The following is a 10,158-nucleotide window of genomic DNA, read 5'->3' as shown; positions in this document are numbered from 1 at the left end:
TCACTGAGGGAGTAAGGATCCAGGAAGCCCTTTACAGAAAGTGAAGAAGCCTGGAGGCTGGAGCAGTGTCCTGTGGGGTTGAGGGCAAACAGTAGGTAGTAGGCAAGGCAGACCAGCTAACCAGAGGATCTTAGGGCAGTGAGAGCTTCTACAGGAGCCCTGACAAGGCCCTCCAAGATCCTGAGGCTCTGGCAAGGTAAAAAGTGGGCAGCATGGGGTTATATCCTGTAGCATAGTTAACGGATATAAGCAGAAATGCAATCACTAAGGACTAGTCTTTGATGGCAAGAGCAAGGAAAGCTTTCAGGTTCTGAGCAAACCAGGATCCCAGGGAAGACCCTGGACAGAAATTCAGACACAATGATTTCTAAAACAGGGCATAAAAATAACAATAGCTAGCTCAATTGGAGGCATACTATGAGCTGGCGTTGCATTAGACCCTTTATAATGATGACTTCATTCAACATTCACAAAGCTCATTCCAAGGGTAAAATTTTTCAGACAAAGAAACTGAGACTGAGAGAAGTTATTTAACTTGCCCAAACTGACAAGTTCCCAGGACGTAGTAGATGGAGAAGCTCGGACTTAACTCCATGTCTGTAACTCTATAGCCTGTGGGTTTAATGATAGTACACTGTGAGGTGGAAGCTTGGTCAGGGAGCGTGGATAAGGTGAAGGGCGATGATAGTGAGCACCTGCTGGGGCTCAGTTCAGCCTGGCAGCAGACATGTTCATATACATTATGTCCTTTAACCTTCCATGTCCTTGTTCTCCTTTTGTTTTTGTTTTCCTGATGAGGGATCCAAACATATAAAGACCAAGTGGCTTGTCAAAACTACAAAGGAAAAAGGCAATAACGTAATAATGGGACTACATGTCAGAGCAAAGCCAGCAGCAAGACTGCCCTGAGCCTGACATGCCATGGGGAAGGAATTCAGGATGTAACACCTGCTACACATCCAGGCCTCCTTAACTTGAAAGCTGACCTCCTAAAGTTTCTCTAGGGTAGAAAGCAACAGTGAACACACATAACTTAAGGAGTCTGACTTCCTGTTCTAAGTGTAGGGAGTGGCTTTTACCTAATATAACCCAATGATGCAGTTCGTCTCCATAACGAATGAGTCATGGATTTAGTCCTTACATTGAGTTCAACACCTTACACTCATCTCTCTGCTCAAAGGCAGCTAAATCAGTAGGTGCTATTATGGAATAAGTGAAAGCTAATTTTAACTTTAGCTCTGTGTCATTTCTTTTGTGTTCTCTAAACTTGGGTGTAATTATTACTCATTCCAAGTGAAGAGAATGAGGCAGGTTATTTCATGCCCTTTTAAAAAAGATGGTGAAACTTTGACTTTTTATATTTGTTGTATGTAGAGTTGAGTGAATGGTAAAGACAATGTAATAGTGGAGCATCAGAGATTTAGAAATTATCCATCAAGTAATGACCAACCAATCAACAAACGTTTTTTGGCTGTCCGCTCTGGGTCCTGCACGTTTTGGCTGTCCGCTCTGGTCTCACTGTGTGAGGCTGTAAGGTCATTTGGAGAGGTCATTTAGACTAGTGCACCTTTAACTATCTGTGAAGAAAGACCATTTAAAAAATATTCTAGGGACATCTGGGTGGTTCAGTGGTTGAGCATCTGCCTTTGGCTTAGGTCATGATCCTGGGGTCCTGGGATTGAGAGTGGGGAGCCCGCTTCTTCTGCTTGTGTCTCTGCCACTCTCTCATGAATAAATAAATAAATAAATAAATAAATAAATAAAATCTTCAACAAAATTCAAATGCATTGTTGACCAATATTTGGTAATGTACAATAAAACTGGGCTATGAGAAAAAATGATAGCATGGTTGGATGTCATGGCAATATCAAATTGCTATAAAGTTTATAAACACTCTCAATTTTTGTTCTTTTTTCATCACAAGCAGTTCACAGATTGGCACTGGTCCAGACCACACTTTGAGTAGCACATTGATTTAAACAAGACTTGACCACTCTGGAGCCATCTCAACAACTGAAAAACTAGTTTTTGCTGCTGTTTCTTTCTATTTTTGTTTTACTTTTTTGCTTATCATGTTAGGGGGATTTTGAATGCTTGATGATAATTTTTAAAGAAACTCTTTGTTTCAAGGTAAACCATACTTCCCTCAACTGAGAGATAAGGGAGAAAGTCTTCCTTCAAAGGCCAACCTATGGGGATCCCTGGGTGGCTCCGTGGTTTAGCGCCTGCCTTTGGCCCAGGGCGCGATGCTGGAGTCCTGGGATGGAGTCCCACATCGGGCTCCCGGTGCATGGAGCCTGCTTCTCCCTCTCTCTCTCTCTCTCTGTCTCTCTATGTCTATCATAAATAAATAAATCTTTAAAAAAAAAACAAGCTGAAGGGAAAAAATGAAGCTAAGGCTGTGCTTACAAAGGAGGATCACAAATGGTCAAAAAGTTACTTTCAGAGGAAAACTATGATTCAGCAGATAGCTACAAAAAGAGTATCTGACTGTGTGGATTCACATAGATACAGAAAGCAGAAATCTATTTTTATAGAATTGTCCTTTCTGGCACTGTTCTTGATGCCGTGGCAGAAGGCATATTCACAAGAAGTTTTTTTCTTTTTTGACTTGGAATGAAGTTAGCAGAGCATTTTGGCAAGAGCAGAAAACGGCATGAAACTCATAAGATCAAATTTTTCTTTTCCCTAGATACTGACCCAAGAGCAAAAGCCAGAAAAGAAAAAGTAAGAGATTAACTTTATTTATCTTAAAGACATTAGCTTCATAGAAAAAAAATAGAAATACAAAAGTCACATTCTAAAATCTCAGTTTTCGGGGATCCCTGGGTGGCTCAGCAGTTCAGCGCCTGCCTTTGGCCCAGGGCATGATCCTGGAGTCCTGGGATGGAGTCCCGCGTCGGGCTCCCGGTGTGGGGCCTGCTTCTCCCTCTGCCTGTGTCTCTGCCTCTCTCTCTCTCTCTCTCTCTCTCTCTCTCTCTTATGTCTATCGTGAATAAAGTAAAAAAATAAATAAATAAAATCTCAATTTTCTAGAAGTATCTTGAAGTAAAAACTCCCTCACCTCAATTGGAAAGAATATTTTCTGTATTTCACTTCAAATGCTAACTCAAGGCATTTAAGAATGGAACACGGGAATGGTGATATTTATCAGTCATCTTGATGAATAAGAAGAGTCAAAATTCTAAGTGTTGTGATTGTTGCTACATAATGGACCACCCTAAAATTAAGTGACTTCAAATAGCTACAGACAGTCCCTGACTTACAATGGCCTGACTTACTATTTTTTTGACTTTAGGATGGTACAAAAGTGATATGCATTCAGTAGAAACTGCACTTTGAATTTTGCATTTTTTCCTTTCCAGGGATAGTCATGTGCAGTACCATCCTCCCTCATAATGCTGGGCAGTGGCAGCTGCATCCCCCAGTCGGCCACACCATTGTGAGGGTAAACAATTGATACATTACAGCCATTCTGTTTCTGGACAACCCTTCTGGTTTTTATTTTCAGTATAGTATTCAATAAATTACATGAACTATTCAACACTTTATTATAAAATAGGCTCTGTGTCAGATGATTTTTGCCCAATTGGTGGCTAATGTGAACTAAACCTGGTGCCTGCCTCCCCAAATCCCACAGTAGGTAGATCTAAATGCTACATTAGGGGCAAGAATAATACACGTACAAACACAGGGACAGGCATGGCTGGCTGGGAGAGCAAGTGAAGAGTTGGTGGTAGGGAAAGCCTACCAACTAAGGTGATGCCCAAGGTGAATTTTGAAGAATTAATTGAAGTTAGACAAGTTGCTAAGGTGGAAAAGGGCATTCCTGACAGAAAATATAGCCATGAGCAAAGGCCAACTTTTTTTTTAAATATTTTATTTATTTAATCAGGAGAGACAGAGAGAGAGAGGCACAGAGAGAGAAGCAGGCTCCATGCAGGGACTCGGTCCTGGGACTCCAGATCATGCCCTGGGCTGAAGGCAGGTGCTAAACCGCTGAGCCACCCAGGGATCCCCCAACAAAGGCCAACTTATAAATCACCCTACTAAAAGGGGTTTCAGATTTTATTCTAAGTGCTAAGAAACATTAAGTGATGTTAGGCAGAGCAGACACATGATCACATTTACATTTTAGGAATGGCACTGCCCAGCTGATGAAAATGTTCTATAATCGCCTCTGTTCAGTGTGATAACTGCTAACCAGATGTGGCTGTTGAGCACTTGAAATGCAGCCAGTGTGACTGAGGAACTAAATTTTTGATCTTTTAATTTTAATTTAAATAGCCACATGTGGCTTTTGGCTACTATATTGGACACCTCCGCTCTAGAAAAATCCTCAGAGCAGCAGCATGGAGGATGGATTGGATGGGGGTGTGACTGGAGGGACTTCGAAGGCTCTGTAACAATTCAGGTGTGAACTAAGTGATCCCAAATTAAGGCTGGAGCCATGGGAATGGATGGAGGTGGCCAACTTGAGAACTATTTAGGAAATGAAATGGGAGAACATAGGATCCTATTTGACATGAGGAAGCAGCCTGGATCACAAGAACAAGATGGGTACTAAGAAGCAGGGACAAAGAAGTATACTTGAGAGCATGACACCAAGTCCAGAGGCTGTGGAGCAGCAGAGCTCAGATTGACAGGCAGTAGGAAGTCATAATAACACCTTGATCTGGCATATAATGCTGGTCTTCCATTACTCTGCAAGATAGGTTGTAAGTGAAAGAGGCTGCAGGTGGAGGGCACAGCTGGGAAGTTGACCTTGGCATGGTTGAGAGTGGTCTGGAAAGGTAGAGATAGTGGGAGGGTGGATGAATGGGTAAACTCAGGCTAAAGAATATTAGTGCCATTTAAACATAAGGGAAAGAGAACAGTCAAATGAGAAATCCCTGTGTTCCAGTCTGACAGGGACAAGGAAAGGGAAAAGTGAATTCATGATCATTAAGTACCTATGTATTAGGCACTCTGCTAGATACTTTCACAAAAACCTTCTCTGGAATTCTAGACAATTGGTTTTGTCACTGATGGGAATGTACTGGCCAAGGAAAGGATATAGTTAGTATGGTTAGTACCCACTTCATAGATTTTGGATGTGAATTGTATCCCAAGTGGAAGGTCTCCTTTTCCATATGTATTTTTGTTAAAAAGGTAAGAAAAGAGAAATAAGGATGCATAGGCAGCGGGATTTTAAAAAATACACCTACTTACATATATAGTTTATTTGATCAATGAACATCTTAAAGAGATTTTGTTAATGGGTAGTTTCATGGTAATGGATCTGACATTATTTTCTCAGCTTAAACAAAGGATATTTATTGTCTTAGAACTCTGCAGGCTAGAAACCTGAAATTGGGGGGTGTCAAGCAGTGTTGTTTCTGTCTGAAGGATGAGAGAAAGAATCTGTTCCATGCCTTTGTCTGCTTCTAGTGGTTTGCAGGCCCACTTCGGCATTCCCTGGCTGACAGATACATCGTTCTGATCTCTAATTTCATATTAACAGGGTTTTCTTCTTCTGTGTGTGTGTGTGTGTGTGCATGTGTGTGTGTCTATGTTCAACTTTCTCTCTTTTATAAGGATATGAGTAATATTGCATTAAGGGGTCATATTACTCCAGTAGGATATCATCTTAGTTAATTGTGTCTGCAATGACTCCATGTCCACATTCTGAGGTGCTGGGAGTTAAGACTTCAACCTATGAATTTTGGTGGAGGACGTTGTTTAGCCAATAATAGTCTTCCCTCTTGTCCTCTCACATGAAAAAATATTCACTCCATTCCAATACTCCCCAAAGCCTTATCTCATTTCAGCATCAACTCTAAACCCTTAAATCTCATCTACATCAGGAATGGCTGAGACTGGGCATACTCATCCTGGGACAAACTCTTTTCCATCTGTGAACTTGTGAACTCAGACAAGTTATCTGTTTCTAAAATGCATTGACATAACAAATGTAGGCTAGACATTCCCATTCTAAAACCAGAAATTGAATGGAGAGAAAGGGTCAAGGGTCTCAAGCATATCTGAAATCTAGCAGGGCAAATTCTATTCCATTTTAAGACTTTAGAATGATCCTCTTTTTTTTTTTTTTGGTGCTCCGTCCTCTCAGAATCTGATATTATTTTATTTAGCTATTATTTTAATAGCCAAAAGGACCTTGTCCTTCAAAGTCAATAGGAAAATACTTTAAAGAATGTTAAGAATAGAAAAGTGCAAGCAGCAGGCAACAGCTTAGCAAAACAGGTGCTTAGTATTATTAGTCCAGCTAAACTCAAATAAACCCAGTTCAATATTCCAACATAACTAAAATAAATCAAGAAGCTTACTTGGGTTGTGAGGTGAGAAAACTGGAGGTTTGTCAAGATTTATGGATTAAGTAATAGCTTGGTTTTAGGGCTTAAGCTAGCTTCTTATTTCTCTTTGAACACTTGATTATTATGATGGTCTTCTTTTTCTCCCCTATATAGTAAAAATATTACAATAATAATAATTCAATAAAAAATACTAGTTAAGATAATACTAACTACTTTAACAGATAATTCCCCAAACCATGATGGCTTAATTTAATGGAAATCTATTTTTATTTATATAACAATCCAATACTGGCATGTGGAACACAACCTTCCACATTGGACTCAGATCTTTCTGTGTTATGGACCTCTATCTCCTAGGGTCTTGGAGTCCTTTGCCTCCAGGCAGGAAGAGATAAAACATAAAAAAAAAATCACACAAGAGGTTTTGATGGACCATTTATCCCTACTTTTCATTGGCTCAAAATCCACCATATGACCCCAGTTAGATGCATGTAGCATGGGAAATGTATTCTTAGAGCAGGGGCCACTTCTCAGAATGACTCTTTACTATGGAAGAGGAGCACTGGTCCTTGGTAGGAAGCTAGCCATTTCCATCCCACCAGACTAGCTTATGTTGATAGTCCTCAGGACTCTTTGGTATTTCTATCTCCATCTCTTCATATTATTTACATACCATGGACTCTGTCCCTCTCGCATCTCCTCCCATTTCCTCAGGGCTACACATGTAGTTTACTCATATTTTCCAGTTGTTTTATAGGCCTGGCTGTTTAGCCATTCTCAGAATCCTCTTTGGAATTTACTTCTATGAAAAACACACTGTGTGAGATAAGGAAATAACTGGGAAATCCCATAAACAAAACTAGATACTGTATAAGTCTGGAGTCTTTACAGAAATGAGCAAGTTCGATCTACATTGCCTTAAGAAGTAAGTATTGAAGTTCACACCTGATTTGTTCTGTGAACTACCCAACATTAAGTGGGTTATTAAAAAGTATTAAGTGATTAGATGGGACATCTGGGTGGCACAGTCTGTTAAGCGACCAGTTCTTGGTTTCATCTCAAGTTGTGATCTCAGGGTCATGAGATCAAGTTCTGTTTCTGGCTCTGTGCTCAGCACAGAGTCTGCTTGAGATTCTCTCTCCCTCTCCCTCTGCCTTTCCCGCTTGTGCTCTCTATCTCTCTAAAATAAAATAATAAATAAATAAATACATAAATAAATAAACAAACTTTAAAATAAAGTATTAAGTGATCAGAGACTTGCTTTAAAAATTGTTTATTAGACCTTTGTTTGGGCTCATGTGAAACAAATTCAATCAGAATTGTGACAAATATTTATAAATCTACTGCTCTCTATAAGGCACTTCTACAGAGATCTTAAAAAATACAAAGAAAAAAAAATCCTTGGGCCTGCATTTGTCCTTAAGAGTTTTCCTTCTGTATTGTTAAATAGCCCTTTACTGGGTCTGTTGGGCAAATTTTTTTTTAAATTTTTATTTATTTATGATAGTCACAGAGAGAGAGAGAGAGAGAGAGGAGGAGACACAGGCAGAGGGAGAAGCAGGCTCCATGCACCGGGAGCCCGATGCGGGACTCGATCCTGGGTCTCCAGGATCGCGCCCTGGGCCAAAGGCAGGCGCCAAACCGCTGTGCCACCCAGGGATCCCTGTTGGGCAAATTTTAACCAAATGCATTTCTCTGAAGTGACGTATTTTGAACATGGAAACAAAGCGTAGTAAGGTTGAACACTCACTGGTGACACAATTTAAACTTGCCAGTAGTGATATTTCTTTTCGTCATAGAGACCACTTGACAGAGTTCAAATCCTAAAACATAGGGTGACCAATGTAAAAATGATACAAGAGGGTATGTAGAATCTACCTTTTGATTTTTACTCAAAATCTCTGTCAGATAAATTACGAACTTTCATGTAAAGAGAATGGGATTCCATTCCTTAAATCTCCTCTAAGCCTGAGCAAGATGATTTGATTACCCACTAGCTTATTTTTACTCATCAACAAAGTGAGAATGATAGTTTCTACCTACCTACCTTTCAGGGTTAGCTCTGGGCTGGCAGGAACAAATTTCATTATAAAGAGGAGGTGCTATTACATACGTGTAGGCTTTCTTTTATCCTAGCATTACTGCTTGTAATAACACACACCTGGGGTGGAAAGAAGGCATCTTCCTTAATAACAAATGTATAAAATTACTGGCTCTGCCCAACTGCATATTTCACATAAAGGCCAAAGTGGAGTGTATGAAGCAAGCGCTGGAGAGGAAATTCATGCAATTGGAATGTGAATTCTTCATAGGGTCTTTGGCAGAACTAACTACCAGGGAGTGCCCTAATGGGAGGTACCAGTGTTAAGGCTCCAATCAAAGCTGGAATCTGCCTGCAGGAAGCAGAAAAACTGGATACTGAGATTTCTACTTTGGTTTGGCTAACACTGGTGATTCTGAGCTCAGAAGATGAGCCAGACACAAGCCATGTGCCAAGGGAGCATGACTGTTTTACAAGGAACTCTTAGATCTACAGGCCCGCAGCAGGGAGGCCCACAATGGAAGGAAGTGGGAATGAGATGTGCTATAATCCTAGGCAGGCATACAGCTGGATTCTGGATACCACTTCATGATAATGAGGACTTGGGCCCCTCCCTTAACCTTGGCTTCTTATCTGTAAATAAAAATGAGTGGCAGCACAGCATAGGAAATACTGTCAATAATATTTTAATAACTTTACATGGTGACAGATGGTAACAATACTCACTGTGGTGAGCATTTCATAATGTATATGATTGTCAAATCACTATATTGTACATCTGAAACTATATAATGTTGCATGTCAACTGTACTGCAATTAAAAATAAAAATACAAAGAAAAGTAAAAATAAAAGAAATACAGTTAGTGAGATTCTTTCAAAGCAGGAGGTCATGAGAGAAGCATAATAAAAGGACATATACAGGGGCACCTGGGTGGCTCAGTAGTTGAGCATCTGCCTTTGGTTCAGATTGTGATCTTGGGGTCCTGGGATTGAGTCCTGCATCAGGCTCTCAACAGGGAGCCTGCTTCTCCCTCTGTGTTTCTCATGAATAAATAAATAAAATCTTTACAAAAAAAACCCCATATACACATGCATGTGCACACACACACATACGGCATTTATTTATTTATTTAAATGATAGGATAGTTGGGTCCCAAAAGATGCTTTCTGTCTTAGGATTTGCAATGAAGCTAATCAGTTGGATGACAGACCTTTCTTCATTATCTAGTTGCCTCTGGCTTTTAAGGGGGAGGTCTCACCAGGTGTGTGGTAGTATAAGAAGTAAGAAATGCCTTTGTTTTTCTGTTTTGTTTGTATTTTTTTCATTGCTATTGGCAATACATACACCACTATTGGCTTACAATGACATCACTGTTTTCTCTATGAAGTGTGATGAATAGGAAAACTGTAACCTACTCCCTAAACCAAGCCAAAGGCAAGTTGTTGTATTTAACTGTAAACTTCAAAGAATAGCAATAATAACTGGGACCCAGGATTCTGATCCCAGGTCATATTCCTAAGAGGGCTTGGGAGGACAGAAGGACAAAGTTGCCACCTTGGGGGGTGTGGGAGGAAAGAGAAGGAGAAAACCTATGCTATGCTTATGAAAGCATCAGCCCGAGTCTGATGTTAGGCTCATCCCTATGGTAAAGGGACATCACTGAGTTTGATGATGCCCTTGCAAGACACAGTGAGTTTATAACCTTTGCATGTTTAGATTTTTGACCCTGGGGAAATTCTTTTCAACAGTGGCATGGTGAGTTGCATTTTCATCTTAAAATCTGAAGGACATAACTATGCAT

The sequence above is a fragment of the Nyctereutes procyonoides genome, unplaced genomic scaffold (assembly GCF_905146905.1).
Source record: "Nyctereutes procyonoides isolate TBG_1078 unplaced genomic scaffold, NYPRO_anot_genome, whole genome shotgun sequence".
NCBI classification, from domain to species: domain Eukaryota; kingdom Metazoa; phylum Chordata; class Mammalia; order Carnivora; family Canidae; genus Nyctereutes; species Nyctereutes procyonoides.
Note: the sequence above shows the minus strand (reverse complement) of the source record.